The 18,785-nt window shown below is 37.9% G+C and overlaps 1 protein-coding gene and 1 long non-coding RNA gene across 3 annotated transcripts in view; one reads left to right on the forward strand and one right to left on the reverse strand.

Moving 5' to 3' along the window:
* PARP8 (poly(ADP-ribose) polymerase family member 8) overlaps nt 1-18,785 on the forward strand; it is a 176,421-nt gene that overhangs the window by 69,831 nt on the left and 87,805 nt on the right. The gene's annotated exons all lie outside the window — the stretch shown is intronic.
* LOC109382147 (uncharacterized) lies at nt 1,637-13,836 on the reverse strand. 2 transcript variants are annotated; one of them, XR_002123887.1, is made up of 3 exons: nt 13,691-13,836; nt 6,910-6,996; nt 1,637-1,781 (listed from the first exon to the last, which is right to left on the reverse strand). It is a non-coding gene; the product is annotated as an uncharacterized LOC109382147 (long non-coding RNA). The 2 variants fall into 2 exon arrangements; XR_002123886.1 differs by lacking the exon at nt 13,691-13,836 and adding an exon at nt 9,402-9,610.

Genomic DNA, 18,785 nt, shown 5'->3' on the forward strand with positions numbered 1-18,785 from the left:
CTGTTCTCTCTCACTTTCTATATCAAATAGTTGCTTTCTCAAGACTTTGGTGATGATAATAATGATTATAATATTAATGTGATTAAGTGTTAGGATATGAAAGGTCAGGGGCTTTTCTTTTCTGAAAGAAGAGGTTGTTTTCCTGGTTGATTACTATTTAATTTCATTTAGGTAGTTTGGGTTTGCCTGAATGCCAGATTCTTGTGCTTATTCTATCACTTTCTTATTATATGACATCAAATAAATCTCTTAACATTTCTTTACTTTCTTGTTCACTTCACTCCTACCTATAATATGAAAAGTTTGGAAGACCTTTAAAGCTCTATGATAGTGTAATGATAGTGTAATCCATTGAATTGATGATTTATCCATGGCAGGTAGTACCTTTACCCTTAGTAGGTGATGATAATCCTACAATTAGAGGTAAGAATAAGTTTTTGAAGAAGGAAAATAATAAAAGAAAAGTGAATTAGAAAAATAAAGGAAACATAAGAAAAAATACACATCAGGGAGGCATGTGTTCAGATTGCCCCAAACAAGTTTATTTCTATTCTTTCTTAGATTTAAAAAAAAAAAATCTTCTTTTAAGAAGAAGGAAAGGAGACTATTAAATAGTTTTTTTCTCAAAGTTTAAGTCCTAGAAACACTGAAATTTTTTCTAAAATTTATTTATGAGAAATTTAGTTTCTTTTTTAAATTTTAAGTAGAGGATTTGAAATCCTCCAGAAGAAATTACTCTCTTTGGGGCAACACCCATCTGTGCAATGACATGCCTGTAAAGATTCTTCAGGAACACTGGAGAAATTCTTGAGAATATGATTGCCTCTTCAGATTACACGCCTTATCTTTCTGCTTTTGGAATGAACAAACAAATATAAAGCTTGGTGAAATTACATTGTATGTGTGAAAATTGATTCTTTACTTTTACCTACCTTATTAAGCATGTAAATTGCTAACTTTTCAGTAGATTCATTTAAAATAAATTATAACTAATCAAATGTGTCACGTTATTTTCTTTTAATTGACACAGTATATGTGCCAGCACATCAAAGGAAAAAATTCACTTTGATTATCGTTCACGAAAAACAGAAGTTAATTGGTTCAGAAGTGAATTTGCAGCTACATGAATTTGTATTGACAAATTGATGTGTACATGAATAAGGATCACATTTGTGTCCATCAGAAATGACTGCTCATGATATATGATGAAATGTTAAATGATTCTTCCCTCTTCTACCCATCTGTCTATAATTTATTCTTTTATTCATGGAAAGTATTAGTTATGTTATTTTAAAATTTTTTGGTAAAAACAATACATATTAAAAGTTTGGTTGTGTATATTTTCTTTTTTTAAAAGATTTTATTGGGGAATTGGGGGAGGAGAACAGCGCTGGGGAATCGGGGGAAGGGGAACAGACAAGTTGCTGTCCTTTTTTGTTCTTCAGTCTAGTTGTAGAGGACGTTGCTTCACTGGCCCATGTTGATATTATCATTGCGCTCTTACTGGGTGAGGTAGATCGCCCAGATCATTGCCGGCCACTGGGTGGCCTCTCACGGCAGCCCAGCTCCAGGTCGAGCTGTTGTTCACCATCTTAGCTGTAGAGGGCAGTGTCACTGGCCCTCATGTGGGATTCGAACCAGGGTCCTGCTGTTCAGAGCTGGCGTCTCAAGCCAGCTCTTAACCAATGCGCCACTCGGCTGGCCCTGGTTGTGTATATTTTCGTTATTTAAATGGTAGTTAAAATAGCTGAACTTCTTTGGTTGGAGAAGTAGTTTCATACCTGTTAAATGAATTTAGTTGTTTTTCAAAAACCATTTTACATAATGTTTGTGTATGTGGGTATTAGCCAGAGGTAAATACTGACTAATGTCTGAAGTTAAAAAAAAAAAAAGTTTGTGAGCTGTTTACCTACTTACACTTTAATAACAAGATGCTTATACATAGTTCCAAATAAAAATCTTATATTTGAGTCATCCGGTTAATTTGGGAAAGTGTTGGCCAACTCTTGCTCCCTGATGTGAACACACATTCATTCAGGGCCTATCTGTGAAATTCAAACATAGTTTCATGTGTCAGCTGCTAATAATGGCTCTTAAAGCAAAATTAGTGGGCTACCTAATATAAATTAAAGGATAATTTATCAAATTGCTGATTGTTTTTTTCATGGCAGACATTTTCAGTTGTTTACACAGTTTACAACACTGGTGCTAAAGCAAATGTTTACAGTTTAGTTAAGCTGTGATACCAGTAAAAGATCTGTTGGGTCTTAAGCCAGTCTTTTGAAAATACAATCAGTATGTTCTTTTCTGTTGGTGTTTGTATTTCAAAATGGCACTGCTCATGTTGGCTTTATCAGTTTGTAAGCAATACTGCTTAGATAGTTTTTCTAATTCTGTGCATATATGCCAGATTTCCTCTAAATCCTGCCTGTAGACGCACCCCTTAAAGCCTGAGATGTTTATGGCTGTGCCGCCTACTCCTATGGTATTTCCATGCCTCTTTTTAGAAAGCTGACAGTTTGTTGTATATGTTTTTCCACAGCTCTGCCGTATTGCTTCAAGTTGTCCCCCTCCCAGCTTCTTTCTTTCTGTTATTTTTTTAAAGTTCTCTTACTTAGCTGTGTGTCAGACAGATCTGGGTTTGAAGCTTTGCTTTTTCCCTTAGTAGGACTGTGACTTTGTGGGGGGTGGTTTTAAACTTGAGAGAGGCTCTCTTCCCTCAACTGTACGGTAGTAATTTATGGTGTTTTGTTAAATAATTAACATAATTAAGTGCTTGTAAATGAAGGAAGTATGTGCACACTGTTTCATTAGTTCTTCTCACACTTTATTTCTCTTCCCATTTTATAAGTAAGTTTTTACTGATATGAGTGCCTCAGATTTGATTTCACCGTCTGATAGGGGTTTTCTCACATTTAACCACATCGATTAGTATCACTCACCACTGTAAAGCACATCGTAGATGGCCAATGATGTCTCAATTTAAAAATCCCCTGGAAACAAAGCTCCATTTAATAAAGTTGGCCTGGGTACAGTGATGATGGAGAAAGCTTCCTTCGCACAGTTGGGAAAACCCACAAGGGAGCCGTCTCGCACATTGGTCTCAGGGAGGCTTGCTGGCTGCGGAATGCTCTCTCAGAAGGGTGGGACCACCTAGGGTTCTGCAGGCTGGTCACGCTCAGTGCAAGAGGCCCTGCTCATGGCGTGTCACCATGGACCACCTCGGTCCCCAGGCTGTAGACCTTTCACAGAGGGCGAAATCCAGGCCCTCCTGCTTGGCAAGACTGCTTTATTTGGAGGGGGAGGGTGGAGATGCATGGGGGGAGGGAATTTACATTTTAGAATAATACATCCTCTGTTTCCTAGATTATTTCTTTTTTGTGGAAATAACCAAAAGAGCGTGTCATTAGAAACGACTCTGCCATTTAAGGACAAGGTAATCCTATGCCGTATGGTAAGGATGATATTTATAGTCATAAATCAAAACCATCCGAGATTTCTCTGGGCCTTTGAAGTTTGTAAGAAAAGCACAGGCACTTTCTTTGTGGTCGTGTTTTGTGACAGGGCAGTCCCTTGATAATAGTTTCGGTATTTTATCCTTAGCTTCTTATCAGCAGGGCTATGGTATGTTTATGAGCACCTCGCCGCTTTGTAATGAACATTTGAGCTAATTCCTTGTACAAAGAGCTGTAGGCACATTTGGACACGTTGTGAGTCAGCCCTTACTGTCAAGTGCCAAATAACTCCCTTCTGCTGGAGTTTGTCCAGCCCCGGTGTCTACTGCTCCGGCTTCCCACCAGGGTTGGCTTCTTCTGGAAAAAGATGAACACTTGACTGATTCAAGCTGTAGCCCTCTTTTCATGTTCTTTGTGTGGTTACTGTGTCAAGTGCTTTGATCCAACTTTGGCAACAGTAGATGTGGACTACATTTTTAAAAAGTAATACTTCTGGTAATCTACATTACTTGTAGGCTTGCTTTCAGTTCTTTTCAACAATATGTGTGAAGGTCTATTATGATTTGCACTTTGCACTGTGCCAGGAGAACTCGAGGTACGATAGGTACATAGAGGGAAAAAAAATACAATCTCTGCCCATGAGGGGGTATGGGTTCCACATTGAAGTTGGAAGCTATAAGTCTAAAAAAATGAGCAGTTTAAAGAATGGGGGTGATGTGTTTAAACTCCTCCTCCTTTTCTTCCACTCGTGTACAGATTTCTGCCCAGCCACCACTTTCTCTGGGGAAATTTCCTTCCCGGTACCCCTGGCAAGTCCTGTGCCTGTTTTATGCTCCAATTTATGGTGTAGGCTTCTTCTTTTATAGCATTTGTCATGACTGTAATTTTGATTCATGTGAGAGATATTTTCATTGTGTTTTCCTTTGATGGACTGGAAACTTCCTGGGTTCAGGGGCTCTGTCTATTTTAATTCAGCTGTGGTGGCACAGAGCAGGTCTTCAGTAGTCATTCACTCTATACTTGGTTAAATGAATGTTGAGTTCCAACTATGACATTTCTCTCTCAGGCTTCCTATTTGTCACACTTATGTAAACCTCTCATGTGCTCTTTTGTTTTGTAGTATTTTTAGTCCTAATGGGATAATCACTTTGAATTGCTTCCTCAGAGTCATGTTTATTATTGTTGGAATGGTTTGAGATGGTGAGTATTTAAGAAAGGTCTTAGGACCGGAGCTGGGCAGAGGTGAACATTGTCAACATCCGTTAGTTCTGTGTCATTTTTCCAGGTGGAAGTAACTTAAGGCTTAATTTTCCTTTCAATTCTAATGAATGTTTCTAAGCCATTATCTTGTTTCCTCTAGTAAATGACAAAACCCACTGAAGAGGCTTAATTGATATTCGCAATTTTTAGATATCCGAGTGGGTATAGGTGATGAATGGATGCTCTTGCTATTAGGCTGACTTAAAAGAATGACCTGAATATTCAATGATTTGTTAATCAACTCATCAATAATGGGAAAAATGATTCTGTTGGTCTTAACATTTTGAGTTCCTAGAAATTTTTTGTCGTTTTGATATTTACACACGATCTTTTAAAGTTGACATCATTCTCCTTCTCTTCTCTCTCTGATATTCTGAGTGCAATTTAATTGATGGTTAGCTCAGCTTCACCTTTGCTATTTATTAAACCGTTTTTATGTTGGACCCTTGTTTTCATAGGAATCACATTAAAAATTAAGGCCTTACAACTTCTTCAGTTATTACAGAACTGCACAGACTTGATTTTTCTTTTTTCTTCTTCTTCTTTTTTTTTGGGGGGGGGTTGGGGAGTGGGGAACACCCATATGAGACTTGCAGTTATTCCTCTCCCCGAACTAGCTGCCTTTTCTTTCCCGAGAATGCATGATATAGAAATACTTCTAAGAGAAAGTAAAACTAACATTTTAATATCTAACATGTATTAATATTAAGGAAGTTAAATATTTTTGAGTTAATAGCTTTTCCAGCAAAGTTTAAAATGTTGCATAATTTATAAAGTATGATTTTTTTTTAAATTGGGGAATTGGGGGAGGGAAACAACACTGGGGAATCAGGGAAGGGGAACAGACAAGTTGCTGTCCCCTTGCTCCTCAGTCCAGCTGTGGAGGATGTCGCCTTACTGACCCATGTTGGTATTATCATTGTGCTCTTTCCGGGTGAGGCAGTTGCTCACCGGCCATTGGACAGCTGCTCATGGTGGCTCAAGGCAGCTCACGAAAGCCTACGCCCGCTGCCAACCAGCCCCACTGCAGCCTATTCCATTGCCAGCCCAGCTCCAGGTCGAGCTATTGTTCACCATCTTAGCTGTAGAGGGCACAGCGTCACTGGCCCTCATGTGGGATCTGAACCAGGGCCCTGCTGCTCAGAGCTGGAGTCCCAAGCCATCTCCTAACCAGTGCGCCACTCGGCCGGCCTTATAAAGTATGATTTTGACATCACTCAAAATGAAATTTCAAATAAAATGTTTTATAGTGTTTCCATATACTTTCATATTGGAGATACCTGTATTTTAACTTTGAAAAATATTTAGTAATGTGATGAAACAAATCAAAGATCTTCATTGATGTGGAAAAAGGTAACCAATAGCGCATTGTTACTCAAACTGACTAAAGAGTGAAACGTTTTTTCTCATAAAAACACTAAGGTATGTGGCAAATTTGTGGCCCAGTCTTATGGTACACATATAAATGTGCAGTTGTTGAAAATTGCTCCTCTTCTAAAGTGAAAATCCCATTCATTAAAAAAAATAAAACTAGTCAAATTTTTGCTCTCTTTGCTTTGGCAACTGTGAACTAAGTAAAAAAATAGCTTTCAACAGAGTCACCTCATTATAGGAACTTTCTTTTGTTAGTGAACTAATACCGATTTGCAGAACTGATGCCAAATAGAATCAGGCATGTGTCCAGTCACATAAATTGCTTTGCTAAGGAAACAACATACAAAGGAAAAATAATGTTTTCTTCACACTTGGCTGTTAAGATACATTTCATGATTGGTGTATCGATTGATCTCTGAATTGGAACAAAAGCTAGTGTTCTGCTACATATAAATGTTAATAAATGTGCTGTACAAATTCAGTGAAATAATTGTGAAAATGATAAAATTTAATGAAAGGCATCTGTACCAAGGGAGACCTAGGTTCTGGACCGAGTGCTGTGTAGCCAAGGGCAAATTAATAGACCTCTCTGGGCCTTAATTTCCTTACCTTTAAAACGAGAGGCCCAACTGAATGGCCTTTTTTTATGACTCTAATTCTCTGAGTGTCGTGGGAGTAAATTTTATTTCTCTTTGCAGTTCAGAAAGCTAACTCTTTTTGAATGATTCCTTTTCAGGTAGGTATGAATATCTCCTGCAGGCAACTTACATCAATCCCTTCCAGATAGTTTATCTGCAATGTTTTCCCTTCCTTTTCTTACTGATACATTTGGACTCCTCTTGGCAATGATGACAGCTTCAGTATCCTTCTTGTCACCTTGCAACTTTAAACATGAAGACACTCATTGCTTTCAAAAGGAAAAAAAAAAGTAGACATTAGGACTATGAAGTCTGGCCTTGAAACATTTCCTACCTTTTATTAAATGTCCCATTGTCTGAACAGAATTTATTTCAGAATGTGACATGGGAGATGAAAGGAGCTAGATGCATTTAAGAATGCAACTATATAGTCCAGTACACATTTTAAATGCTATCTTAAATCAAACTCAAATGGAAATGTATGAACTAAGGTATTAGGAAGTGTTTTGGCTTGTCTGCTACTAAATTAGGGCAAAACACCTGGGTGCTTTTCCTCTTTTAAAATTGAAATAGATTTGGGCCGGCCTAGTGGCACGTTGGTTAAGAGCTGGCTTGGGACGCCAGAGGGCCCCGGTTCAGATCCCACATATGAGGGCCAGTGACACTGCCCTCTACAGCTAAGATGCTGNTGCCCTATCTCAACACCATCCAACTCCTGACACCACAGAGATCTGCACTTCTGTGAAATAGTCTTGAAATCATTTTTCCTCTTTTCCTTCTACTCACCATATCTTTTTGACATAAATCTCTGAGAATGACAAAATGCCATACCTTCCTCCTGGCCAAACCATGGTAGGGTACAAGTCTTACCCAGCAGGAGTGCACACTAGATAACAGCTCTCTTGGGAGCCTCAGTCTGGAGCCTTTGTGCAGTGCACAGTTTGCACAGCTGTACATGGCAGCCCTGTTGCCTTGCTCTAACACCTCTTCTCCTGTGTCTTCTGCTACTTGTGGGTGGAAAAGCAATCTGATGATCTAATTAAGTGATTCCCATGAGGTAGAAAAATTGTTTTTTTCACCTTCCACAGAGGTTATGTATGAAATACATTTGAAGTGGGATAAAACCCTTCTAGTCTTTTAATATCCCTACTTAATGTCAACTGGCCAAAATAATTCTCCAGGTAAATCCACCAAAAGAACGGTTTATTTGGGAAAAGAAAAAAGAAACAGAGCCACCATGGAGTGCATATAAGTGCACTCACTGGCTGGTATCTCAGCTGGCCACCTGTGAGCGAAAAGAGCCCAACATAGCTTCCCCTTTATTCTCATCCCTTCCCTGGATGTTACCACAAATTTCAACAGCAAGTCAAGACCAGAGAGTTAGCAAGCTGCCTAGCTCCACCCATAATCCTCCCAGCTCTATGGTTAAGCAACTTAAGATGCCAGTACACTTTTATCAGTAAGACACATTCCAATAGCAGTGTCCCTACTCTAAAGAAAAATCTGTCTCATTTAGTATAGTTTCTGTTAGGAGGTGGCAGCAGGGAGTGCATCTTTCAGAAAACATGCCATTTAAACACCACTGGGTGCAGGAGATGCTTAAGATTTTTTTTTTTTTTAGAGGTAGCGTTAACCATTATAATGCAGTCATCCCTTGATAACTGATTTATTGGAATATGAACACTGGGCAGCTGTTTAAGAAGCATTAAGCTAATTGTGGCTTGTGTCCACCAATTCAGTGATTCATCTCAGAGTACAGAACTGACATACTTGAGAGAATATTCAATTCCCTGAATCCCCCTCCCATTTTCTCTGAATTCTAAAAGTCAAGTAGCTGTGACATCTTACATGACCTATTGTGTTGTTCTTGCCTTCTGTGGTTGATTAGTTCAGGTTGGTGGAGTGTAGTTGAAATAGCCTGTACTAATACCNGCCCTCTACAGCTAAGATGCTGAACAACAGCTCAACCTGGAACGGGGCTGCTGTGAGTCACCAGCAACCGCGTAGGCTGCAGCCCCTGCTGCAGTGGGTTGCCATGGGCTACCGTGTGTAGCCAGCAGTCAGCATGAGCAGTCAGCATGAGCAGCCAGCAGCCGCCGTGAGCAGCTGTCCAGAAGCTGGCGACTGATCTGCCTCACCCAGGAAGAGCACAATGATGGTGCCAACTTGAGCCAGTGAAGCAACGTCCTCCACAACTAGACTGAAGAACAAAAGGACAGCAAGTTGTCTGTTCCCCTTCCCCCAATTCCCCAATAAAAATCTTAAAAAAAAAATGAAATAGATTTTTTAAAAACTGTAAGACTTAGAGCTAGCCATCAGTACAGATTGTAGAAGAATTTTAACTGGATTTTGTTTGGTCTTAGTTTTATCCATTTTTTCTTTGTCCGTCTATGTAATTTTATAAATGTCAAGCCTATTTTTATTTCTTGTAAGAAGTTGATGTGACAGAAGTGAGTTTCTGCTGATTATTAACCAGTACTTTCGCTGATGAAATATTTATTCAGTGCCAAAAATCATGATTTCTTTTGAAAACAACTTTGTACTTGGCAGAATATGAAGAAGTTCTTTTGTTAATAATAATCAAAGGTGAAATATCATAGATGAAGAAATAACTGCACACGCTTAGGCGTATTCATTAGAAGACACGAGTATTAAGTTGTGAGGGAAAGGGTACCTGGTAGAGTTTGCCTTAATCTGCTGACTGTCTGTTCAGAAATGTGTGGAGGAGGAAAGATTAGATCTTGTTGCGATGTAGTCAGAAGTTTTTAGCCACAGCAAAGCTCAGTGTGCAGAATTACAAGAGGCCCATCCATGGCTTAGAGGGAGATGTCAGGAAACGTAGCTGTACTTCCGATTCCACATGGAACTGAACAAGTCCCTATAAATTCATGTTTCTTTATCTGTAAAATGAGGGTAGGGTGTACCTCGGGTGATCACTGACTTCTTCTTCTTCATTCTGACACTCTGTGAAATCAAGATCACATTGATTATGTTCATTATTTGTTTTTCCATTTCCAAAGCCTTTTATTCTTTGGTTGGCCTTTAGAGAAGTGAAGTCAAAATAAAAGTCCCTCCATTCTGAATTTTTTTTTCAATTGACTTCTCTTTTGCTTTTCTGTCCAAAAGAATGAACATGTTCCTCTGTTGAACTTGAACCAAATGAAGATGTAAAATGGGAAATTCGTAGCATTGTGCATTTTTCTGTACAGATCTGGCTCCTGTAAATCTGGGAAGTCTGATAGAGTTCATAATAGTTATTTATATGCTAAAGAACAAAGATGTGCTTGTTGAACCCCTGAATAAAGGATGTCTAGACAGCTTTTTGTTCTTTCAATTGTGTAGATATTTTTATCCTGATCTTACTATGATGGGAAATGTTCATTATCCCCCTCTGATAGTTTAATTACTTTTTTTGAATACAGTCATTGGGAAAGCATAAAGTGTAGGACCCAGTGCTTAGGCATTTATGTATGAATTTATTATAATTAGTTATATATTTGCTTAATTACAGAACATGGCCTGATAAGCCATACTTTCAGATATTAAAAGTTGAAATATATAGACTTTATACAACTCGTCTAGAATTTCTAAATCTAAAAAGCTCTGAAAAATTGAAACTATTTTGTAAATTTGGCCCATATTTAGAGGCAAACTGATCTGAATTGACATAAGATTATTTATAATGGAAGCATTAGAAACGTTCATGCATCTCCCAGCAGATATATTACTGCTTGCGATGTTAAGGTGTAAAATGTGCAGTCTGCTACATTTCTAAGCTTTGAAAATTCCTGAATTTCAAAACACTGGATGTTCAGCTAAAGGACTGTGATCTTTATTATCATTAAATTTCCCAAAGGATTAGCATATAAGCATAAGAATATTGGTTTCTGACTCATTATTCTCAGTGGACATACAATGCAATAAATTGACAATAACTTAGTGCTTGCCCCTAAGAAAAGTTGGAATTAGAATCTGGAGAAATGAACTACATACACTATGGGAGAGAATGTTAACAAACACACAGCATGATAGTACTTATCTGTAGAAATTAGTGCATAGTACCTCCAATTGTTAAAACTGGTTTTCTGTTTACTATAAATAGAAACAGTGTTTTGTACAGACTTGCTAAACTTGATAAAAGAAATTCTGAATAGAAATAGTTGACATGCAGACTAATATTTGCATGAAAGCTAATGAATGGACTGTTTTGGAAACATTATGTTGAGTAATTTGGCTTTGAAAACAGAGTAGTAAAGATTGCTTTTTTAAATGAAAAATGCAAATGACATACAATAGTTTTGACTCCACAGATTTTTTTTTTGTAACTACTGTAGGAATGAAACTAATTTTCCTTTTGCTTAACAAAATCTGTATATTAAAAAATTCTTGAAGTAGTTTTTAAAAGCTTTTAAATGATCCCCTGATTGACTTTTATTTAATATTCATATTTTATAATAAGTCAATTTTTGAAAGATTTTATTAAGCTGCAATAGTAGTATTTATGTTTAGGTTTTAATTAAACTATATCCAGGGACAGAAATCATGGTTGTTAAAAAATTTAGAAAATGGCTCATCAATTATTGACTCTCAACCTTACAATCTGTAATACCTAAAAAGAGGCACTTTTCAACATCTGTGCTAGAATCTAATGTCTATTATCATTTCCAGTCTCATTTTCATCATTTTTCTTTTCACTGGCCCTCTTAAGAAAGAAAAAGGGGAAAGGAGAAGAAAAGACCTTTGGGATGGTGTGAAAGTAGAGTATTCAGTTCTTTATTTGCTTTGGGCTGTCACGGGATGATGAAAATGATGATAATCATATGTGGTCTGTCCCACATGATAACAGGGCAGCATGTAAGTGAACCGCTGGCTGGAAGTCACATAACCATTTTAAACAAGTCAATTTGTTACTAATGTACTTACTATTATATAAAATTCTATAAAACTGACTTTCTTTCCTTTTTCATGTCCTTAGAAATGTATAATTCTCAACCAAATTGTAAATGTCCCCAGGAAGCTAGTATACATTTTCTATCTCAAGTTGACTGAAAAGAGACAGTTAACATGCGTTCATACACGCCCCCCTCCCCCTGTCCTCTGCATTCCGGACCCTGAGAAATTTCTTCATTGACTTATTTGGAGTTAAGAGGTTTATCTATTTTTAGAAACAGAAATGACTTTCTGTGGGTTCGGAAGGCTTTCCGTTTTCTTCAGTGAATCTGTAGTTCCAAAGTCCAGGATATTAAGACACGGACTTACTCTTTAACATGCGTTGCCTAGAAAGGAGAGCTGAGACAGTGGGGTATTTATGCCCACCCCAAATCCAAAGCATAACAAGATTATATATGCAGAACCAAGTGCAGGACAAATCTATATCCTAGAGCCTCAATATCGTTAATAACACTGTAATGTATTACTATAATAGAAATTCATCACGAACAAAGGGTTTGTAGTGACTGGAAGAACATTTGTATAAGCTGATGGATGTTTGCTTTTCTAGTGTGGTAGTGCTGTAATAGAATTCCAGCATACATTTGTTTGGCTTCTTGAGAGCCAAACAGAGTACATCCAAACAGAATATCCTGTAATTTATTTAAACATATTTGCGTGGCCTGCAAATATCGAAATTTCAAGAACGTCAAGTGCCCTTTGCTATTTGCTCAGATTTTATAATCATTGTTGCAGATATCAAGTGTAATATTTTCATGGTTTTGAGTATGTTAAATTATAGATGAATGTACTTGAACCTTCTGGCGTAATGTATAAACACAGGGCCATGTGACTCCTTTGTTCTCATTTCATGACATTATACAGTACAGTAAAATTACATTACAATGATTTGTTTCATGCAGACACATTATAGGCCAAATTATATCTTTTAAAATATTACATATGTAAAAAGTGTTCCATGAGTGAAAGGCAAGTATTGTTGATCTCCTCTAAAATCAAACTTATAAACAGACTTAAGTTAACTGGATTGGGTTGTTTGTCTTTGAGAAGACATAAAATATTTCTCATTCTACTGTATTTTAAGAGCCATTCAATGGATTAGGCAAGGCAGCTATATATTTATTTTGAGCACCTCTTTCATAGGAGACAATATGCACGTGTACTGAGCATCTCGGACACCACAGTGAATAAGATAGAGAAATCAGATCTAGTGGGATAAAGTCTCATTTATCTGATATTCACCCACATTATAACTGAAAAGTTTTAGGAGGGGGAGCATAGGACCATATGAAAGTGTTTTGTGGGGAGACTTAATCTTGATGAGTCCGGTTGGACAGAGTGTGGTGGAAGCCGAGAGGCAGGACTTGAGAAAGTAAAAATGAAACTAATTCCCAAAGGATACGTAGGATCTAGCTAGGAGATAAACAGGAGTTCCCCGCATGTTACTAATGAATCAGCTCTTATTTGAATTGTGGAATATAATTTTAAAATTAATCTGAGCACTTTTCTCCTATACATATACTTGATCAAGTGTATTCCAGAAAAAATAGAAAAGAAGAGCAAACCTCATTAGCAATAACAATAATCAATGATCCAAGAAACCTTCTCCCCAGAAAGCATACCCTTATACCCTTCTTCCCCAGAAAAGTCCTGTATAACTACAAATTCATATTTTAATAAATACTTCTGAATCCAAATGTTTAACAAAAATGGGGTCACAGCGTCCTTAGATTATAGATTTATATCCCTTTTAGTAGCTGCAGCATCTTTGTAAATAGGTACACTTATTTAATCAATCCCTATTCATAAACCTTTTAGTTACCTCTGCCTTTTCCACAAACCAAAAGTATTTTAAGCAAAGTCTACTGTATTTATAAAGTTGACAGCCGTTTAAGACCCAAGTTAATCTGAAATAAGGAAGCATTCATTGATCAATCCCAGAGCTTCTCCAATTATGTTTGCTACTAAAAAGGCGGTTCATAGGAGGATTGAAGGTACAGACATTTGACTTACTGAGATATATATTCTTCTCCAGAAAAAAGAAAACTCATTTGTAATGCCATGAAGAAAACAGGAATCATTTGCATTGCGATCAAGCTTTTTACAACTTTAGCTTTTATCCCTACAGAGTAGAAAAATAGCTGAGGCAATCAGAAACCCGTTCCACATCAGATAATCAGTGCAGAGTCCACTACACAATGCTCGATGTTCCAGTGGAAAACATCTAGAATCTTTTTTGCCGATTTTCAAGTTCTTGACAGTTTTTCCTTAACTGTCTTCTTCCTATGATTATTAGTAATCTCCAGAGGTAATTCTTCATCAGAAAAAGCTGCAGTGAGAGTGTTAGTTGGCCATTGAAGTATCTCTGAGTTTGCAGATTGAGAACCATGAGCTATTGAGGCGATAGAATTAACTTTAATCCAGAAATTTTCATAAGAAATCTTGGATTGGACTTTTAAAAGCCTCCGTGATTTGCCTCTCTCAGGCTAGAAGAACACCACCAAGCAACTCTCTCCAACAGATTTCACCTTTGGTACCTATGTAATTGGGTGAATTTGTCAGGTTGAGGTTCCCAACATTTGCTAAGGTTCCTGCCAACCAGAAAGTGACCTTTCTCATCCTTTCTTCCTCTCTGGGAACCTGTCGGCCAGGTACGAGACCAGTTTCCCTGGGAGAGATCTGTAGCCATTTGTTCCACCTGTAAAGTCAATCCTTTGTCTCTCAGTAGTTGCTTGTCATTCTTGATTAAATGAAAATCATTTATTAATAAGATATTCTAGGGATAGTTTTGATTACACAATTGATATGTCCATTAATAAAAGAAAGGCCCAGTTCTTATTGAACCTGTGAAAATAATCATATGACCATGAAAAGTAAGGACACTCCTTAGAAGTCTCTGAATTCTGGGAGGATCAGTGAGAATTAGATGCTCTTTTAACATGTTTCATTTTAGTGTATAAAAGCAGTATCTACAAAATTGGAAATTAGTTATAACTTAAAAGGAAAAAATTAGATGAGCGTCTTCCTCATTTATCTGTTACAAAACAGAATATTAAAACAGCAACACCTATGCACATTCCTACGATTAAATGTGTCTCATCAGTTCATTCAATCTTCTGTAGCTCTGTTTCATTGGATTCTGAGTCAGGAGAACCTACTTTGACGAAGCCTGCTGTTTCCACAGGAGAGATCCACACGTCAGTGTTCAGTTGAGACGTATGTTCAGAACTGTAGTGTAATTATCACTGTTTTGTTAGGCTGCCGCCTTTTATCTGTGTGTTACACATTTGTTGCTTTGAGGCTATCTTTTAGTTACATATTCACTGGCCTAAGGATGAATTCCATTTGCTAATTGAATATCTAGTAATCAATTAACTTTGTGGTCAAAATATGTCAGATTTAAGTACAGTACCCTTGTTTTCAAATAATTATACTTTTTCACATTAACCTTGTGAGAATGACTCATTTTTCAAAAGCGTACTGAAGAGCGAAAGGCTAATTGATTTTAGTAAGCGCTTAGAAATACTATTCTACAGTCTAAAAGGATTACCACTCCCATTTAGTTGCTGATCTCCCAGAAGGCTGTAGTCCAAAAAGAAACAAGTAAAGCTGTGGATAGGACTATGGCTTTCCAAATCCAACTTTACGTATATATAGTAATGAAACAAAATAATAAGTCAAATGCTTATAAAGGACTAAAAAATCATTGAACCACAAGACAGAAAAGTGTTATATATCTTAAAGAAAATTACCTTATCTTTGGCAAACAAGATAATAAGAACTGTGAACTTGCAATTTTTGTTGTGTGATATCTAATTTACTACAATTGTTTGTTTGTTTGTTTGCTTTTTTTAGCTGAGCCATCCTGCTACCTGTTGGCAGCTAAGCGGCTGCTCAGCTCGGGCTGGACTCGAACTGCTGTTGCTCAGAGCTCAAACTCTTGAGCGAGCTCTTAACCAATTGAGCCACTCGGCCGGCCCCTACTACAATTGTTTTTAGGCCACAAGGTCAATAAAATTTGTGACTATTACTTAAAAGCCTAAATAAGTCACTAGTATGTTCTCTAAAATAATTAGGCAAAAATCATGAAATTAAGTCAAGGCTGTATATCTATTTTTAATTTAAATGTTTGTAGTTTAATACACCTGTGTACAAAATAGGATGATTTCAGTTGTAAAAAACAAAACTATTTCGTGCTGGCTTAAACAGTAAAAGGACAGTTATTTGTCCCTGCAATGAAAAGTTGACTGAGAATGAGATTTAGGTTTAGTTTGATCAGGGCTCTGCTTCTGTCCCTGAAGTTCTCTAAGCCCCGCCTTTGTCTGTTTACCTGGGTGTTAGAAAGCTACCAGCAGACACTGGCTGTGTGCCTCCCCATTCACATCCAGGAGGACCGAGTGTCTCTCCCCAAAACCAAGCTTTACTCTGAACAAGCCCCCTGAACCAGGCACTGAGGCCAGCGTGCCCACCGACAGACTGGGGAACTTCTCTTTCCTACTACAGGCAACCCCTGGTTGGCATTCCCGTCACTCAGCCCGTCTGTCTCCCTCCGCCTGGGAGAGGGGAGTGTCCTGCAAACCCAAGGGCTCCCTTTTGCAGCAGGGAGGGGAGGGAGTGGAACCGCGGAGCGCAGAAGGCCTTGTGGGTGCCCATTACAGAATTATTTTGCTGCTTCTCCTTCTTAAATTTGCGGGGGAGGAGCGGAGAAGGGGAAGTTGAGAAATCATTTCCACTTATCATCTCCTGTCATTCCACAGCTGCTTTCTTCCAGGTATCACCTTCCATGGAATCCCCTTGACAATACTAGGAAGTAGATGTTATCTCACTTAAGCAAGGGAGCAGAAGGAGGTTAGCCAGTTTAACTTTCTCAGGTTCTCAGGCTTGTAGAGGTATATTCTAAAGTCCACGCTCTATTCTGTGCCCGTCAGGTTGTAAAATCACATTTGCTAAGTGATTTTGTGAGGAAAATTAGTCTGAGTTGGAAGATAAAAGGATTTATACATTTTTAATAAACATTCGTTCCATACGTAATGACAGTATTCTTTTTATGTGCTAGGTATATGGTAGATGTTGGGGAAAAAACAGAGGTACCTTCTGATCTTATAGATTTAGTGGGGGAAGAAAATCTTAATGTTCTGCAAATAAGTGTGTCCTTACAAACTGTGTAATTGCTCTATAGTAAGATCTGCCCAAGTCTGGGAAGGGTGATCAGGAAGTTTTTTCCTACAAGGTGACATTTGAGTTGAGATCTGAAGGATGAGAGTGAGTTAAGAAAAAAAAAAGAAGAATGAGTTAACAAGGCAAAACGGAATGGGAGGGAGAGAGAGAATTCCAGGCAGAGAGAACATAGCTTAAGAACTGAAAGGGTTCCTTTCTGTTGAACATAGAGAGAACAAAGAATGCAGGACGGTGATGGAAGATGAGGATGAGACACATAGACAGGTTGGACCCTGCAGGGTTTTCAGGTGGGATTCTTAACTACTGTGCTTGATATTCCACAAGAAAATATTTTGGAAATAACTGTTTTGATATACTTTAAAGTATTTGAGAAAAGTTGCTGAGGTAGTATCTTAGTATCTATTGCAGTTATCTCTCTGAATATTTATAGTGTTTTCTTAACACTGTATTTATAGTGTTTTCGTGTCTCAACAAAGCCTTGCTCCAGTTATAGAATTATTCCATCATATTCAGCCTTCCAGCCTTGTCAGGCTGTGTAAACCATTTGTGGCAGCTTTCATCTTTTTGTAACCATTTATAACTTGCATTTGACGAAAGCAGCATAAAAGAAAAATGTTGCTCATACCATATGGTATATTCATACCATAAGTAAAGCATGCATCCAGGTTACTAATCAACGTTGGTCTTAGGTCTTTCAAGTTCACTGCTTTTTACCTTTATAAAGGGTGATATAAGTTGTCCTGTATCAACAATTTCGTTCATTGGTGAGAAAGATGTGTTTTCTCTTGTGGAATGAGAACTCAGTTCTCCTGTCTCCATGCTGAGTGGAAGGGAAGAGGAACAGGGCAGGTAGATAAGCATAGTTGTCATTAGAGGCCTTTAGAAAGCATGCTTATTCCTTGCATGGAATATATGATGTTGCAAAAAATTTCTCATCAAACATTTTCTATACATCTTCTGTCTAGGAGAACTCACATTCCTTCTTTTATACTGTCAAGATAGGAATAGGTTAAATAGACTTTCATGGGTAGTGCTCTCCTGATAATTAGTAAACTACTCATCAGTTTGAAACGCTAACATTTGGACTCTTTTGGTATCAAAAATAATGGGTGCTTCTGTTTTTTGGAGCTCCTCAGAGATCTTCCCCTGTATTGTGTAATTGATTTCATCTCATTCTATCAGGATTGGTAACAATGCAGGTATCACCCCCATTTTGTAAATTTGAAAATGAAAAATACAGAGAATACATATGGCCTTGGCATTCAGAGCCCATTCTCTCTGTACATCACAGAAAGCCAGGGAAGAGAATGTGATGGAAGGGCCTGACACTCACATGCATAGTGGTGTGTACCTACAGGGTGAACTGTCGGGTGCCAGCATTTGCTGATTTTTATCAAGTATTTAAACACTTGCCCAAGTAGCAGGTATTGTAGTCAAGGACTGTCAAGGTATGTCCTCAAGTAATTTTGGGAAAAGATATATTTTTTTCATTTATTCAGAAATTATTTATTGAGTGACAAGTGACTGTCAGATCACTAGAAATTGGAGGTTGACAATATTTGGTCCGTACCTTCAGCCTAGAGGACAGTTAATGTCAAGATGAGATGGGATGCAGGGGGAGGAACACACAAGTCCACCTGAGTTGTGGGGGAAGTTTCACAGGGAGTCCCTGAGATTGAGTCTTGGGGAAGAGGGAGGTGTAACCCAGGAAAGCAAGTCTGTGTGTGTTGGATTAGCACTAGTGTTAATAATGTTATTAATGGAGCAGCTAATGGTTATTGAGTACTTTGGTGGTGTTTTTTTGTTTCTTTTTTCTTCTAAGTGCTTTACATGAATTAACTTGTTTATTCCTTACAGCACCCCTAAGGGATAGGTGCTACAGATGAGGAAACTGAGGCAGAGAGAGGGTAGTTAGGTAGCCCACAGTCTC

This window comes from Hipposideros armiger, unplaced genomic scaffold, assembly GCF_001890085.2.
Source record: "Hipposideros armiger isolate ML-2016 unplaced genomic scaffold, ASM189008v1 scaffold_60, whole genome shotgun sequence".
Taxonomy (NCBI): domain Eukaryota; kingdom Metazoa; phylum Chordata; class Mammalia; order Chiroptera; family Hipposideridae; genus Hipposideros; species Hipposideros armiger.